Below are 19,542 nucleotides of genomic sequence, written 5' to 3' on the forward strand. Positions count from 1 at the left end.
AGGGGTGAGGGGAGGGAATTTCAGGGGAATATCAGGGGAAAAAGGGAAGGGTTTATAAAAACAAGTATAAAGGACACATGGAAAAAAACTAGGGGAGTTTGGAAATGGGAGGGAAGTGGGGAGGGCTGGGTGGGTGGGCTGGGATGGGAGTAAAAGATAGAAAATTGTACTTGAACAATTAAAATGAAAATTTAAAAAGCCCTTGATTTGATCAAAAACTGTAAACGAGATATCCAAATGTCTGTGCCCTTGTTTATCCTTTGAATGTTCCTCATGTGCACATGTCATAATTGTATCCACCTCTCAAGTTCATATCCTCCAGAATCATTTCCTGATTTTTTTCAATTTCCCTCCTCTGAATAACCTCTATTATACATATAGGGTACAGATTTGATTCTCCTGTGCAATGAAGGTAATAGTTTATTTTCTCACTCCATATAATGTAGAAGCTTTTTGTGTGATAGAAATAATATTATCTTTTAGCATATGTGTGCACATACAGGAACTCTATGATGAATTATCAACCATCCCGAAGGCAGACCAAAGGACTGATTAAGCCATAGTCTTATGGATTTTACCATCAAACTCTTTTTATGTTTAAAAGCAAAGTGTGTACAGATTTGTCTTTAAATCTATGTGTGTCTTACAAACAACATATAGTTAAATAATATTTTTATTCAACCCAACCATCTGTTTTAATTGGATTTTGCCCATTTACATGTAATATTATTCTTGATAGAACTGAATGTACATCTGTCATAGAATTATTTTTGCTCTGACACTTTCGAATATTTTCTAAACTAGATTTTCATTTTATTAATTTTTACTCTATCTTTTAGTTATTGTTAGTAGTTTTATTTAGGGTTTGTCATAAATATCATTACTTATCAGAATATGCTTCAGAATTATACTACTTTAATTCCAGTGAGATATATAAATGTCACTTTTATACAAATCTATTACCTTTTCCCCTTTTGTGTATTATTGTTACACATTTTACAACTGTTGATGTTATAAACCCAGCAATATGGAGTTATTATTTTCTTAGTCCAATATAGTTTTGCTATCACACATATTCTTTGTGTTGTTTTTGGTAAATGTAATATATACATATTATATTTATGTGTGTTATGGGCCCAACATTATATTGCATGCAAATTATTTTATTTAATTTTTTAAAAGCTATTTATTCACACTTAGAGAGAGGAGAATGGAGGGAGAAAGTAAGAAAGAGAAATATTTTATAAAGTTGATTTGTATCTGATATGAGAAAGGAGAAAAATATATCTTTTTATATATTTTGATGATTACATGATTATCTTTATGGTGCTCTTTTTTTCCTATATGAATTCAAATTACTGTTTGGAATTATTTATTTTCTGCTTTAAGAAATTATTTAAGTGTTTTTGTAAGGTGGGTCAAGTAGCAAAAAATTAAATATATGTTTATCTGGGAAAGTACTATTTCACATTTATTTTTAAATGGTATCATTTCTAGTATAGGATTCTTGATTGATAGATGTGTTTTCTTTTGATTACACTAAGTATAGTCCCTCTGGTGAATACTGTTCTGGAAAATTAATGAAAAATTGTTTTATTTCTTTTTGTTTTTTTTTTATTGTTGTTCAAGTACAGTTCTCTCCATTTTCACACCACCACCCCACCTTATCACCACCTACCACCCTCAAACTTACCCCCTTTAGCCTTGTCCATTATAAATGTTCTTTAATGGCCCTTCCCCTAATGCAGACCATTGTCTCCATTTTGACCCACCCCCTCGCCGCACCCTAGAAGCTACCCCCTTTGTCTTTGTTCTTGTTTCCTTTATGCATGTTCCTTGATGGCCCTCCCCCTATTATCCTCTATTATCCCTCTCCCCTGTCCCCTCTTGTTACTGTCAATTTGTTCTTTATTTCAGTGTCTCTGGTTATATTTACTTGCTTGTTAGTTTTGTTGATTAGGTTCCACTTATAGGTGAGATCATATGGTATTTGTCTTTCACTGCCTGGCTTATTTCACTAGGCATAATGCTCTCCAGTTCCATCCATGCTGTTGCAAAGGGTAGGAGCTCCTGCTTTTTCTCTGCGATACTTTGGTTCGCAGCCCACGCTCAATCCACTGAGCTACGCCAGCTAGAGCTCAAATATTTTTTCATCCTTATTTATTCTACTTAGTTGATTCACCATCTACTTTTGCCTGCACTATAACCAAGTCATCTCCTAATGGATCTCCTGCAATTAATAATCTAAACTACTATTTTCTGCACTACTGCCACATGGTTCTTTCTAAAACACATATCTGATCATCTTTACTCCTAGGTGGCTTTTGAGAAGGTAAGGGCAAACATTGGCCCCTGTACTGGCATTTTTATGACCCAGCCAACATCCCATAAGAGATCAAGGAATGTGTTTGCAGAAATTGTTGTGAGTAGGAAAAAGAGTCCTTTTTTGATTAATATTTTAAAAACATATCTAGTCTCTTTAGTTGAAAATTTGCCTTCAGCCATTGATGTTGTCATCCTTGCTCCCCAGAATCTACTCATAGGATTCCTTTTTCACTCAGCCCACTGACTCCCTTTCCCAGTTACAAATACTCTACCAGCCCTGTGTAATACTGCTTTCTGGATTGCAGTCTACACCTGCTATTCAACATACCAGCTACCAATACATGCTAAAGGAATGAATAAAATTTGATTAAAAATGTCACTAATATTGAAAATTACTATATAGTCACTAACATTGGGAAGATTCTGATAATGAAATAAATGAAGAGTATTTTAGCCCTGGCTCGCGTAGCTCAGTGGATTGAGCGCGGGCTGGGAACCAAAGTGTCCCAGGTTCGATTCCCAGCCAGGGTACATTCCTGGGTTGCAGGCCATAACCCCCAGCAACCGCACATTGATGTTTCTCTCTCTCTCGCTCTCTCTCTCTCTCTCCCCCCTCCCTTCCTCCCTTCCCTCTCTAAAAATAAATAAAATCTTTAAAAAAAAGAGTATTTTATAAAATAATAAAATATAAGGCCAATTATAGTTTGAATATAGGCAGATTTCCTTGAAGACTAAACTATATAATAGTTTGATAAGTAAAAAAGAGCTAATAACAAAATTAGTATAATTTTAGTTTTGCAAAATTAAGGAACATGTTTGTATTTATGAGTGGTTGACTGAAATGATATAAACTAATTCTTGAAAATAATTATCTCTGGATGATAGGGTTATGGTAATTTTATTTTCCTTTATTGTTTTACTGATTTTTCTAAATGTTCTACAAAGCTGTTGTAATTGCATAATCTATAAAAATGAATGTAAAAGGAGAGTTGATTGCAATACATGACCATGTTATTAATAACAATGATTATGTATTAATGGTGATGTGTGTATGTTTTATATGTTTATCTTGATAATTTGAGGGGTTGTCTAATTTTTAAATGTTTATGCAATGAGGCATTTGTAATTCATTACATATATTTCACAATATAACTTTAAATTAAAACATTAAATATCATTATATATGAAAATTGTATTGCATTATTCAGTTTCATTGAAAGTTAATTTTTGAGCTAGTAAGACTGCCTAAATTGCTTCCACTTTTCCCGTAGTTTTAGAATTTTCTCTCTAGATAATTACTGGAAAAACAGATGGAAAAGAATTTGAAATGGTGAATGTGTGGCTGTCTAGGAAATGTTAGGAGTCATAAGACCCCAGGGTATATATATAATATACTTTTTCTTTCTTTTTTTTTTTTTAAGAATTTTATTTATTTATTTTTAGGGAGAGAAGGGAGAGAGAGAGAGAGAGAGAGAGAGAGAGAGAGAGAGAGAAACATCAATGTGCGGTTGCTGGGGGTTATGGCCTGCAACCCAGGAATGTACCCTGGCTGGGAATCGAACCTGGGACACTTTGGTTCCCAGCCTGAGCTCCATCCACTGAGCTACGCCAGCCAGGGCTTATAATATACTTTTTCACTTGCACCATATTCTTGCTGTTCAGTAATGCCCAAAAACTAACTTCTGGAAACTTAATGTGATTCAGCTATCTATATTCTATGACTGCTATTCTATCCACCTGCCATTGACTCTTCTCTATCTATTTCTGAGATGAAGCAGAAAAATAGGAGTTTGCAGCCTGTGAAAGTTCCCCATGCTGGAATTTCTCCTTTTCTGAGCACCACAAGATTGAATGTAGAAGACGCAATATCTCAGTATCATTCTCATGGGAAGGAGAGGCGGTACTTTCTGCCTGGTGACCAGTGACCCAAGAAGAAAATCACATCCCTACTTCCCATGGTGCCTTTTTCTCTTTATTGCTTTCAGGCATGGCAGAACACATTCAAATTTCACACATAAATCTTTTCTCAATCTAGAACACAGGCACAGTGATTCCCCATGGTGTTTTATCAGTGCAGATCGTCAACCTAGCTTAATTTCTCTATGTCACTCTGCATGTTTGTGGGCCATCTTCCCCAAAATCAGTATCATTGAGTGACTAGGGAACATAAATCAATCTCAACAATCAGCCTGAAAACATAACTAGAAAGGTGGGTTGGAAAGTACATAATAGATTGTAGCATTATATATTGATGGAGCAATGCTTCTTATAAAACACCATCAGAAAATATATCCTTCCATAAAGATTAATTTTCTATAATGTAAGATAAAAATATGAACATGGAAACTTTTATTTTAAGGATTTTTATTAACTTTTCCCACAAAACACATTACCTTGTACAATAGTACACAAAGAGAATATTAACCTTTTAATGGATTTAAAAGCATTATGGTGAACATCAATTTATGGACTAACTTCTAATGCAATGTAGCTCCTTCACAGACTATGGAAGAGGAAAAATTTTTTTACTAAGTGGCACTATTACCTATGGGATTTCTTGTTATCATGTGTGCAGTTGATATAAAATATCAATAATTCTAAGCACCATTAAAGGGATGCTTTACAGACTTGCCCAGGACTACACTGCTATTTTAAGTTAGAGCTGATCAGGGTGAGCAACCATTCTGATTAGACTGCTACTGTGTGGTTTCTTGGAATATAGGGCTTTCAGTGCTAAAATGGGGACATTTTCAGAGAGGAACTTATTTGTCCTCATGTTCATCCACTACAACACAGTGATGCATGTGGGAATGACCTAGTGCTACTTGCTTCTAACGTGCAGAGCTGTGATACTAGGTTGCTTTTAGTTAGTTGGTTAATTTAGATTTTTTTCTGTTTGTGAGTAGTGTTCTCATCCTCTGTTGCATTCTTGCCCCTGCTATTACCAACGGCCTAATTTACCATCTTCTCTTCTAATGTCTTTCTCCTCTGTAATCCACCACTTCTACTCTGTTGCCTTCCCATCTTTTCTTCCCTGCCACTATGCACACTCTTTATCTCCTCACATTTTTTATTATTACTGTTCATGTGGTTTCTGCTGCTGGTCTCAGCCTTCCCTAGAGTGAATCTGAATTTTAGAGCCTTTTTCTGCCAGTGAGATTCCTTCTTTCTTGGTGAAACTAACATTATATAACACCAAGTGCTATCTTTGTCTTGCTGCTATTTTTAATGATATTCAGGGTTCTAGGCTCTCAATTATTCTTCCAAGGTATTACTGTTCTAGTAGTTGATATACTCATAGGTCTGACCTCCAAATAAGGGTGTTCCCTAAGGTATGGGCAACAAATATTAATCTGTCACAAGTCAGTGTGTTATACACAAAAGTAAATTCATGGTTGAGAAACTCTGAGAGATCATATGCATGAAAATGTCTATGTCATATAAGCTTTTCCAGACCCAGGGGTGTCCACTGTAGATCATCAATATGAATCATGATTTTTCTTGATGTATAGTTGTGAAAGGCTGCATTGGATATCATCACATAGCCACAGAAAACAGTATGTATTATGGCATTTTTATTTTGGCAGATGGCAATGAAGTATAATAAGGAAGCAACACCTTTTTACAAATTACAGAAAATCTTAGAATTAGAAAGAGATGGAACTGTAAGCAGGATTTTTGAAACTTTCTTTATCCAAGAAACATCTATCTTATGGACAGGTGTGTTAGGCACAGCAATTTGGAAAAATAGCTGCAATACATTTCACAGCATATGTAAACATTTCATTTATTATCTGATCATTATTACCATCACCTTCTTTAGTGATTGATTATACGTTATGTAAAAATTTAGAGTAGGGGCCCTGGCTGACATAGCTCAGTGGATTGAGCACAGGCCAGTGAATCAAAGGGTTACCAGTTCAATTCCCAGTCAGGGCACATGCCTGGGTTGTGGGCCAGGTCTCCAGTGGAAGGTACTTGAGAGGAAACCACACATTGATATTCCCTCTCTCTCTTCTTTCCTTCCCCTCTCTCTAAAAATAAATAAGTAAATCTTTAAAGAGATTTAGAGTAGGTAAAATGACAGGCGCATGTCATCGTGAGTAGCCACAGGCATAAGGGAATATATAGGGTTTGGCAAAAATAAAGTCTGCTTGAGTATGTTTGGTACAGTAATAACATGGATGTAATAATTTACAGTTTTAATTTCAATATTTCACCTAAAATGTCATATGGTGTGCTTGAGTGTAATATTGTTATGTTACAGAATTACATGCTTATGATTTTGTAATAAAAGATTTTATAATAAAAAGGGGGTGTTATATGTGTTGGGCCCTTGTATTTCTCAATTCTCTTCTATCCATTATCTGCTATCAAATTTTCTATTAGCTACAAGGTAAATTTACATGAAATTTACTGCTTAGCTTTAAATCTCAGCATTATGGAAGGCTAATGCCATATATACTTCACCATCTTAGAGGTTTATATGCACATGCATCATAAATTCTAGAGAATCTTGTAATGCATCCCATTTCATTTTATTTAATACATTTCAGTGCATTTAACCTTGTGATTTTTAAACATGTTGTAATATGCAATACTGCCCATTTGCTGTTTAATACTTCATTATAATCTGTGGTATTAGAGTTCATTTTGGAATTTTTGACATAATATACAATTCTTCCTTTCAAATTTTCTTCTTTCATGTCCTTTGTCTGCAAATGCCTGAAGTGGCACTTCAGGACTTTTTATGCATTAGAAAAATATTTGATTTTACAGGAACAAAAATTAAAGTAGAATTGATTAATCTTTTTCTTTCCAGAGTGATTTGAGAATAGTCTGTCTGATAGAGTTGTGTTACTCTTTGGATCCAGATCTTTCCAAGTCCTATCATTTTATGGTGAAGTGCATGGAAAACACAGGAGTAAATTGCTGAAATAGATTTTGTTTATAAATTGAATGTGCATTAGGGAAAGGGAAGATGGTGGCAAGGTAGGAGGGAGAAGATTCCACTTCCCCTTACACACAGGAGAAAAACCTAGCTGATCTACAAAGGAACAGAGCAAACAGCCAACAGTACCCCAGCATATATGAAAATAGGAGACCAAAAATTGTAGCGGACATTGAAAAACAGATGGTAAGGAGAGTGCTTCAGGACAATAAGGTCCCAGAGACCAGAGCTGGAACCAGGGCAGCTGCAGCTCCAAGCTTGGCACCTGCCGGATCTACCACCGGGTTCTTGGGAGAGAGATAGGTCAACTGCTCCCTCCCCAGCCAAACAAGGTTTGAGCAGCACCAGAAGAGACCTGGTGGCTTGAAGTCCCAGAGAGGGGAATAAGGACTAAGTGGCAAACACACGGGTCATGTGAGCACCCACAGAGTCTGTGGATGCCTGCTGGGGACAGTTGAGAGTCACACCATGATGGGCCCTGACCCTGATAGTCTCCAGTGTGGCTGGAAAATTGGACTGTGTGAGAGGCCAGGCCATTGTACAGAGTGGCAGGTTTGAATAGGAAGAATTTCTGAAAAAGAAAAAGTGAAAAAAGATACACTGTTTGGGGAATTCTCCTGCAGCAATTGCTCCAGCCTCCTCCCCACACAGCCGGGCAGTGCTCTTGAGGTGGTGCAGAAGGCCCTGCGCGAACTCTTGTAGCCCTGGGAAGGGTGTGTACATGAAACTGAAAAACCAGAGATGGCCTGGCCAAGTGAGTGCCCACCCACGCAACCTGGGGAGAGTGTGCTCTGGAGAAAGCCCCAAGTCCATACCTGTAACCCCAGGGAGAGTGCGCTCTGAGGAAGGCCTGGATCCCACACACAAAGCCCTGGGGATAGGCACCAGGCTAGCTCTGGGGACAATGTGAGGCTCGCCCAGGGGAGAGTGTGCCCCAGGCTGACAAAGTGAGGATCAGGAAGGGAGAAAAGTGAAACCAATTGCCCCTCAGCCTGCTGTGGGGCGATATAAAAATAATATTTTTTATTATTTTTTCTCTCAATCTTTCTCTCTTTCTTTCTGTATTTCTTTCATTTTATTCCTTCTTCCTTTCTTTCCAATTAGATCTCTACTTCTTTTCTTCTTATTATTATTATTTTTAATACCCACAAGAGAGACAAAAAAAAAACCTGGAACTGTGAAAAGACCAGAGCTGGACACAAAGAGGGGCATCCCAACAGCTGAAACAGTGAGACAAATTTCACTTTGCTGTTACAAAGAACCTGCAAGTTATTGCATATTTATTATTTTTTCATTATTCTTACATCTTTTATTTTAATAGTATTTTTCTATTCCTCTTCTTTCTGTTTAGTCTTCTTCACTTGGATGGTTAAATTGTATCATTTGACAGCTTTCCTCTGTTCTCTCTTTCATAGCGTATTGCTAAATTACTGTCCTTCACTTCACCTGTGTTCCATTAGCACACTAATCAAGGTACTATACTTCCTATTTTTGTTATCCACATCACATAGATTGTGTCATATGATTGGTGCTCCAATATTATTGTGAATAATAGCTGTTCCATACAATTGTAAATGCTGCACAACAGCCCACCCAAATCTTAACCCACTTCATGATTTCCTGAACTCTGTTATCATAGTGGTTAACTCTATTCTCTCACACACTACACTTATTTACTATCCTTTACACTCACCTCAGCACAGAATCTGACATTCTGCAACCTCACTGCTTTTTAGATCAAATTCAGAATCCTTCCCTTCAGAACAAGAGTCTTATCTTCTTTCCACCCTTTCTAAAAAGTGGCTAGTGGGGTGGACTATCACAGATAACACTGTACATAGCCAAAGGATCTACTTTATCTTCTCTACTGGCTGCTACTGTAAATATCATAGAATACTCTCCTGCTGTCTTACACCATTTTGCCTTCCCCATCCAAATGATAACAAAAAAGAGTAGATGGAAGCTATGAAGACCAGGATACCTGCTGGAAGAGGGAACCCAACAACAAAGGAACGACCAACAGAGAACAACAAAAGAACGTAAAGGATGGAGTGGAAGCCAGAGTAACCTCAATCCAGGACCTATCGGGAAATACAACTAAACAGTGGAGAAATTACCAGAACAAACAACTGAACAAGAGCAAAAGAGAATCCTCAAAACCTTGTACACATGGAAGAAACAACTTCAACACAACCTGCCCACACCAGCACAAAAAAATACAAGACGTGGTGGACACAGTGATGCTCAGTTAACCAAGTGGTGGGAAGAACCCACCAAAGAAAGACCCAACAACAATGACAAAACCAAAAGACAAACACAGAGATAACTTAAATGATAGCACAAGACCAGTGAGCTCTGGGGATCAAGGAGATTTCTCCACTGAATCTCACAGGTATTCTACCACATAAGTTCACATCATAAACCCAGGGAGACAGAATAGATGAATTTAAGAAGCTGAGGCTAACAGGAAGAGTCTCACAAACAATGGGAAGACAAAAAAACAGTCTCCAAATGAAAGGAAAGGATGAAGCCTCAGAAAGAATGCTAAATGAAATAGAGACAACTCAACTATCAGATATGGAGTTCAAAGCAATAATGATCAGGAAGCTCAATGAGCTCATAGTAAATTACCAGAAACTACAGGAAAACTACAATGAAATCACTGCAAAATATATCTACATAAAAAAGGAAATAGAAACTATCAACAAAGGCCAAGAGGAAATGAAGAATACAATTTCTGAACTGAAGAACACAATAGAAGGAATGAAAAGCAGGATCGATGAAGCAGAAGTTCGGATCAGTGAATTGGATGACAAAGTAGAAAAGAAACACACAGAAAGATCAAAAAAAGGAAAAGAATCTCAGAAAGAGTGAAGAGGGATTAAAAGAAATGCAGGACAATATGAAACATAATAATATCCGTATAATAGGGGTACCAGAAGGAGAGGAAGAAGAGCAAGGGATAGAAAACCTATTTGAAAAAGTAATGATGGAAAACTTCCCTAATTTGATGAGAGAAGAAGTCACACAAATCCAGGAAACACAGAGAGTCCCAATCAAGAGGATCCCAAAGAGGCCCACCTCAAGACACATCATAATTAAAATGACAAAATTCCAAGAAAAACAGAGAATCTTAAAGGCAGCAAGGGAGAAACAGGAAGTAACATACAATGGAGCCCCAATAAGGTTAGCAGATGACTTCTGAATGGAAATGCTCAACCCAGAAGAGAATGGAAAGAAATATTCCAAGTAATGAGAACCAGACACCTGCAATTAAGGTTACATTAACAACCAAGGCTCTCAATCAAGATAGAAGGCCAAATAAGAAGCTTCTGAGACAAAAGACGTCTAAAAGAATACACATCCACCAAACCAGTTCTGCAAGAGATGCTAAAGGGACTGCTTGAAGGAAAAGAAGGAAGAGGAAGAGAGAGGAACACAGGTAAGAAAATGACAGTAAATAATTACCTATCAATAATAACCTTAAATGTAAATTGATTAAATACTCCAATCAAAAGACATGGAATAGCTAAATAGATAAGAAAGCATGACCTACACATATGCTGCCTACAGGAGACCCAGCTCAGGACAAAAGACCTACACAGACTGAAGGTGAATGGCTGGAAACAAATTTTCCAAGCAAATGGACAGGAAAAAAAAACCCCAGGGTGGTAATACTCATATCAGACAAAATGGACTTCAAAAAAAGGGCCACAAAGGGAGACCCAGAAGGTCACTTCATAATACTCAAGGGAAGAAGCCACCAAGAAGACATAAACATTGTAAATATATATGCACCCAACATAGAAGCACCCAAATACATAAAGAAAATCTTAGAAGACTTCAAGAAAGATACTGATAGCAGCACAATTGTAGTAGGAGATTTTAACACTCCACTGTCAAAAATGGACAGATCTTACTAACAAAATGTTAACAAAGGTATTATGGTATTGAACAATACCTTAGAAGAAATGGACTTAACTGATATATATAGAGCCCTTCATCCCAAAGAAGCTAAGTACACATTCTTTTCAAATGCACATGGAACATTTTCAAAGATATACCACATAATAGTACCTAAAACAAGCTTCAACAAATACAAGAAAATTGAAATCATACCAATCATTTTCTCTGATCACAAGGGACTGAAACTAGAAATCAACCCCAAAGAAAAAAAACCAAAAACACTCAAAATCAAGGAGATTGAATAGCATGCTATTAAGCAATGAATGGGTGGAGAATGAAATTAGGGAAGAAATAACAAGTTCCTGGAAAAAAATGAAAATGAACTTCCAACAACCTACAACTTATGGGACACAGCAAAAGTAGTCCTGAGAGGGAAGTTCATAGTGATGCAGGTCAACTAAAAAAACAAAGAAACATTTCAAACAAACAACCTAACCTTACGCCTATAAGAACTTGAGGAACAATAAAAAAGACAGCCCAGAGCAAGAAGAAGGAAGGAAATAACCAAGATCAGAGAAGAAATAAATGACAGACTAAGAGCACAATTCAAAGGATCAATGAGTCCAGGAGCTGGTTCTTTGAAAAGATAAATGAAATCAATAAGCCTTTAAGTAGGCTCATCAAGAAAAAAAGAGAGAGGACCCAAATAAACACAATCATAAATAAAAGAGGATAAATTACAACTGATACCAAAGAAATACAAAGAAAGGATTGTAAGAAATTACTACAAAGAACTGTATGCCAAGAAGTTTGAAAACCTAGGTGAAATGGACAAAGTTCTAGAAAAATATAATCTTCCAAAACTCAATGAAGAAGCAGAAAACCTGAACAAAGCAATAACAGCAAATGAAATTGAAGCAGTAATCAAAAAACTCCAGACACACAAAAGTCCTAGACAAAATGGTTTCACAGGAGAATTCTATAAAGCACTGAAGGAAGAGCTAATCCCCATCCTTCATTGACTATTCCAAAAAATCCAAAATGATGGATTGTGGTGGATACCGGCCTACAGTATCCATCTCGGCTGCGGATGCTCATTGAAACATGCTAAAAACATACACAAAGACAACTGGGCCCTGTGGGGGAATAGGAACACAAGGGCCAATCCCCATGTGGGGAGCGCCTTGGCCACCCTCTCTCCCAGAGGGCGCCGCTTGGCCACGATCTCTCCTGCAGGGCGCCATGGCCACTCCTCACGTTGGGGAGCGCCTCGTGTCCATACCCAAGCAGATTTTTATTGAGAAAACAGACTTAGTTTGTGGATTCACAGTCTGGCAGAAAAGATCAAAAGATGTAAACAACTTACAAAGGTGGGGACAGCGCTTCTGCTGAGATTCTGGGCAAGGTTTGTGGTTTTTAACATATTGCTTAAAGGGCTAGTTTTGGTTTCCTGTCTGTGCTTTTAAATTCTAAGATAATAACATCCTCCAGCAAACAGATCTCACAGGATCTTCCATATTCTATGTCCTAGGCCTGATTACCCTGGGGGTCCACTGTTTCTGGTCTGGGCTGTTTTGCCCCTGCAGGTCTCAGAAGACAAAGGCAGCCAAGAAACTTGGATTTCTCACATCCAAGAGCAAAGACTCAGGCTTTGACAAAGCCAAAGGGGGCAGGGGGTTGATGTCTGATCACCCCTTCATTTCCACAGCCCTGTGAGTCTTGTCCCTGTCATTCTTTTGTGAACGTGTCTGTCTTAGGTTCATTCTCTAACCAAGAGAATCATTACCTGTCATTGAGTGTCCTTCAAGCATGAGGAATGAGGCATATGAACAGGCAGCATTCATGCTAGGGAAATAAGTTTTGTCTCCTTCAGTGGCTCCTGGTCCAGAGGTCTTTCACTCAGCCTAAGTCATGGGGGGTTACAGCTTCCTGAGACCAGGCAGGGTGGCCCACAACAATGGATGACTCCCAATCTCTTTTTATGAAGCCAGCATCATCCTAATCCAGATAAAGACATAACAAAGAAAGAAAACTTCAGGCCAATATTGCTGATGAACACTGACGCTAAAATCCTCAACAAAATACTGGCAAACCGCATCCAACAGTACATTAAAAATCATACACTATGACCAAGTGGGATTCATTCCAGGGATGCAAGGATGGTACAATATTCACAAATCAGTAAATGTAATACGTCACATAAACAAAAGCAAACACAAAAACTACATGATCATATCAATAGATGCAGAAAAAGCATTTGATAAGAAACAGCACCCATTTATGGTAAAAACACTCAGCAAAGTGGGAATAGAGGGAGCATTCCTCAACATAATAAAGGCCATATATGAGAGACCTACAGCCAGCATCATACTCAATGGGCAAAAATTAAAATCTTTTCCACTAAGATCAGGAACAAGACAAGGCTGTCCACTTTCACCACTTCTATTCAATAGAGTACTGGAAGTTTTAGCCACAGCGATCAGACAAGAAAAAGAAATAAAAGGAATCCATGTCGGAAAGGAGGAAACAAAACTGTCACTGTTTGCAGGTGACATGATAGTGTACATAGAAAATCCTCTATACTCAGCCAAAAAATCTGCTCCACCTAATGAATGAATTTGGCAAAACTTTAGGATACTAAGTCAATATCCAGAACACAAAGAAATTTTTGTATACCACCAATGAAAGAGCAGAAGCAGAAATCAAGAAAAGATCTCATTTGATATATCAAAAAGAAAAATAAAATTCCTAGGAATAAACCTAACCAAGGAGTTAAAAGACCTGTATGCAGAAAACTACAGAATACCGAAAAAAGAAATCAAGGAAAACATGAACAAATGGAAATATATATATTGTGTTCATGGATTAGAAGAATTAACATCATCAAAATGTCCATACTACCCAAAGCAATTTACACATTCAATGCAACACCTATTAAAGTATCAATGGCATATTTCACAGACATAGAACACACACTCAAAAATTTATATGGAACCATAAATGACCCCAAATAGCTGCTGCAATTTTGAGAAAAAAAGCAAAGTAGGAGGGACCACAATACCTGATGCCAAACTATGTTACAAGGTCACAGTTATCAAAACAGCCTCGTACTGGCATAAAACCAGGCACATGGACCAATGGAACAGAATAGAGAGCTCAGAAATAAACCCAAGTCCTGGTGATCAATTAATATTTGATAAAGGGGGCAGCAACATAAAGTGGTGTAAAAATAGCTTCTTCAACAAATGGTGTTGGGAGAACTGTACAGCTACATGCAAAAAAAAATGAAACTCAAGCACCAACTTAGACCTTACACAAAAATAAATTCAAGGTGGGTAAAATATTTAAATATAAGCTGTTATATCATTAAAGTCCTACAGGAGAACATAGGCAGGAAAATCTCAGATGTTTCATGCAGCAACATTTTTACTGATATGTCCCCCAGAGCAAGGGACATAAAGAATCAACAAATGAGATCTCATCAAAATAAAAAAAGCTTCTGCACAGCTAAAGAAAACAGTATTAAAATAAAAAGAGAACCAACTTTATTGGAAAACATATTTGCCAATTATGCCTTAGACAAGGGTTTAATCTCCAAAATACATAAAGAACTCACGCAACTCCACTCTAAGAAGACGAGCAACCCAATAAAAAAATGGGCAAAGGACTTGAACAGACATTTCAAGGATGACATACAGAGGATCCAGAGACATATGAAAAGATGATCAGTATCACTAGCTATCAGAGAGATGCAAATTAAAACCACAATGAGATACCACTTCACACCAGTCAGAATGGCCATCATAAACAAAGCAACAAACAACAAGTGTTGGGGAGGTTGTGGAGAAAAGGGAACCCTAGTGCACTGTTGGTGCGATTGCAGACTGGTACAACCACTATGGAAAACAGTATGGAATTTTTCCAGAAAACTAAAAATAGATCTGCCTTTTAACCCAGCAATTCCACTGCTAGGATTATATTCTAAGAACCCTAAAACACCAATCCAAAAGAACCTATGCACCCCAATGTTCATAGCAGCACAATTTATAATAGCCAAGTGCTGGAATCAACCTAGGTTCCCATCAGTAAATGAATGGATCAAAAAACTTTGGTACATTTACATAATGGAATTCTATGCAGCAAAAAGAAAGAAGGAGCTCCTACCTTGTGTGACAGCATGGATGGAACTGGAAAGCATTACACTAAGCGAAATAAGCCAGGCAGTGAAAGACAAATACCATATGATCTCACCTTTAACAGGAACCTAATCAACAAAACAAACAAACAAGCAAAATATAGTCAAAGACACTGAAATAGAGAACAGGCTGACAGTGACTAGAGTGGAGAGGGGATGGAATTTCAGGGGAAAAGGGAAGGGTTTACAGGAACAAGTACAAAGGACACATGGACAAAAACAAGGGGGGTGTGTAAATGGGAAGGAGGTGGGGATGGCTGGTGGGGTGGTCTGGGATGGAAGTAAAAGGCAGAAGTCTGTACTTGAATAATTAAAATTTTAAAAAATCACAAATTATGCAAAAAATAAAAAATCACAAATTATGCAAATTATAGAAATATAAAACTCAAAAATAAAAAAAATTATATATCAAGAAAAGAAAGGCTTTGGGAATCTTTTATCAGGAGGACCTCTGAGATGGAGCCTCTTGTCTCTGTATCATGGCAGATGAATGTGGTATGAGAGAGCACCTGGTGATCTGGTGATATTGTTACCCTCTTTCATTTCTCCTCCATTCAATTTCATTTCACAACAGGCTGAGTCATGCCTCATTTGGATGAAATGCTTATGTGTACTCCAATCTGCCCAAAGCATGGTCTTCCCACTCTTTTCTGTGTCACAGTCCAGTTAATGGAGGCATTATCTAATCAGGAGACATTAACTGTGCTAAGAATCCCAGCAGAATAAAACAGGCTCTTAATCTGTCTCTGATGATGATATTTCATATTACAAATGCCAGTGATAAAGTATCTCATTTGCTTACCCCTGCTTTTCTTGTCATGCAGAGATCTTGTGGTAAGATTCCCCTACAATGGGTTAAAAAACAGGACACCGAAGGTTGAGCCAGCTAGTGTCTGCAGGACTATGGGGCCTCCTGTTGCAGGTAAATGCTGCACAAAAACAATTTGGCCTCTGCACAAACTTGTATCACCTTTCTTTTCTTTCTGTGAATCTCTTCTATTTTCTGTAGTCTCATTTATAGGGTAAGACACATTCTGTTTCATCATTTGTGAAATTCAGAGGTATGTAAGAGAACCTCTGTTGTTCTGTTGCTCTGGGTTCTATTACTTGCCATGAATAAGAACTGTGGCTCTCAATTTCAGAGTTTGGTAAAAAGGAAAGGAATTATTTAATTAAAAGTTATACATGTTTAGTGTAATGGAGGAATTTACCATTAAGTCCCACTATGTTTGAACACCCACAAACACACAGTTCTGAGCCCCTGGCCTTTGTCCAATCAGGCCAGTCTCAGAACATGCCAATCATAAGTATCGCCTTTCAGGAAAAAAACAAACTGAAATCTACGGCTCACTTCTCCAATTTCCTCCCAGTAATCTGTGTCCAGTTGGTCTGGCCCCCTTTAGTTCCCAGCACCATCAGCTGTGTTTCCATGATCTGCAGTTCTTAATCCAAAACTACATGGCACCTCCTCGTGGCCAGGGGCCAGCGAGGGTCCTTCCACCCTCTTTTGACCCTCACAGTCCCTTCTGGTCCCACCACCCATGGATACCTGCCCTTTAGTTTAAATCCCAGCCTGGATCCTCCTCTGTAACCCTATTTTTGTCTCCTCCCACAATTGGCCACATGTGCTAGCATTCCTGTATTTTTCCACCTTTCTTGACTGTCATTGTTAGTGTGGCCAGTCATAGCCCTGTGGTGTGGAATAAACCATCTCCAAACTCTGGTGCAGGTTCTGTAACTGAGGGAACCACCTCTTAGCTACATCATGGGTCAAAGTCATGCCCGTTTCCCTGACCCAGGCAAAATGCTCAGCATTCCTATGAAGGTAGCCTGCTGTTACTGACATGTGAAATAACTCTCAATGGTCCTGTTCCACATCTCCCATTCCCTCACCAAGTTTATGGAAGATATCCCATATTCCTGGACACTCCAAATTCTGAAGCCCGTTTCTTACCTGTTACAGTTCCCCCCTTTCAGATATACACCCCTTTATATTCTTATAAAGGACAATGAGCAAAAGTATCATTATCTTCTTGTAGCTACTTCCTGCTGGAATGGCCATTTTACTACCTACTTTTGGGTCTGGGAGTCCCTAAAAGAGTGGAGGGGGTGACATACTGAGTGGCCTTCTCATGAGGGGAAGGACCTTGCAGAGTCCAAGTCAGCTGGCTGTTACCAGGGAGTGATAGGATCAATGTCCAAAGGCTGGCATCACTGGACAGTTGGCATCCTTGTCATATTCTGGAAGTGACAAATTTGGCAAGAGGATTGGAAGGCAAAATTAAACTATAACCACTAAATGACAAAGGCAGGGGTAAATTATTCAATGTCCTATATTAGGAAAAGAATGGTTTATCTGGAGGAAGGTGTGCAAGGTGTGTTACACCTGTCCAAAGCCCTTTCCTCCACTATTCTTAACTTTGGTTGAGTGGAATATTTTAGGATTCTTCCCTCTTCCTTTTTCAGGTTTGTGCTATTAGAGCACAAAAGGGAAAATCTGTTTGAAAGTAAAGCCCACAGACCTCCCCAACCCTTCACCAACTCAACCACTTAGTTCAGCCAAAACACTGAGTTTGGGCAGCAATGATGAAGATCAACTCCTTAAGTGAGGTCTGTATTACAACCAATCACTCAGGTAATGAGGTCATAGGCATATACTCTATGAAAACAGAAGGAAAAACACCCATGTTAGTTCACAAAACAACCCATAAACCAGTCTCTGAGTTTGTGAGACTGCCTTTTGGGGAAACATCCAGTTGCAAAGCTTTTGCTGAAATGACATTTAAACCAGTAGCAAATTGGCAGATCCTTTGTGACTGTATATCAAGCATCTTTGATGATGTCACAAACCCAGTTTCAACTTCCAAATGAAATCAAAGTTTCAAGACACTTAGCTGCAATAATCCAATGTCCAACACTGACTGTTATGATTTTCCTTGAACCACAATTTTTCTCAAGATCACCCTCATTGCTATTAATGGGGCTACATTGAGTCCAGTTTTAATTTTTCCTGTTCATTTGCATAAACACATCAAGAGCAGCCATGGATCATCCACAATCTTTAAGTCCATTTTGCTGGAACTCACTCAGGGAACCTTTAGATTGACCTTTTGTTCTGCCCTTCAGGGCACAGAAACTGAGTCATATGCTTGCCATCTATCTTTGCCTGTATGCTTTGAGTTGTTTCACTCAAGTCCTTGAGGCTTCCATTGTGCCTGCAGGTTCCTTTTTAGCCATCTTTCAGGAAAGCAACCCTTGTTCCTTCCCTGGAAAGACTGCCACAAACTACACAACTGACCAAGGTACCAGACTTTTTCTCATGGGTTTTCACTAGCTTCATAAGTCAATCCCAGTTCCTCAGGGCTTTGTGGTGACATCCAGAACCCAGACATGCCTCCTCTGGGTGTGACATTCCAGCCAAAATCTTGGTTACCAAAACCACCATTAATGACTGATCATATTGGTTTTATGCAAAGCAACCTTATGTCATCACTTTTTCAGAATACCACATTCTGGAGGGATTAGATAGAGAGAAATATACAGAGTGTGAAGGAAAATTGTTGACATTCTGATATTCACTAAGATTGCATTTCCATGTCTTGTACTTTCCCTGTTCACTTTCCTGCATAGTATGAAGTTTTCACTTTCCCTGGGAAATCTCAATTGCTTTTTAGAGAAGAAACAGTGTAAAATTCAAAACACAGACCAAGTTCCAAAAAACAATACACATATAAGGGCATTCCCTTGTACTAGTGTGTTCACTGGCCTCTCAGCAGAGACATGCCCTTTCAGACCTGGTTTCTTGGCACAGACACGGTCTTTTGCCTCGGGCTGGAATAGTTATCAGCCCTAAATGACCTTTCCTGGGTCCTGGGTGGCAAAGGCATCCCCCCTCCCAGTTCAGGTGACCTTTTCTAGGTCTTACTGGCTAAATAGATACAGAGGATCTGCAACCAGAAACAGACAAAATTCAAATCACAGTCCCATAACATCAGAAAAACACATTTTTCGCTTCAATTTTTTTTCCTATTTTCCTCCTCTAAAACCTAGGTGTGTCTTATGGTCTAAAAAATATGGTAGTTGAGGTTTCCTTTTCTCCAGGTTTGAAACTTCCACAACCTTTATACATATTTTTACCCATTAGATTTACACTTTTAATCCTTGT

Source organism: Phyllostomus discolor, chromosome 5 (genome assembly GCF_004126475.2).
Source record: "Phyllostomus discolor isolate MPI-MPIP mPhyDis1 chromosome 5, mPhyDis1.pri.v3, whole genome shotgun sequence".
Taxonomy (NCBI): domain Eukaryota; kingdom Metazoa; phylum Chordata; class Mammalia; order Chiroptera; family Phyllostomidae; genus Phyllostomus; species Phyllostomus discolor.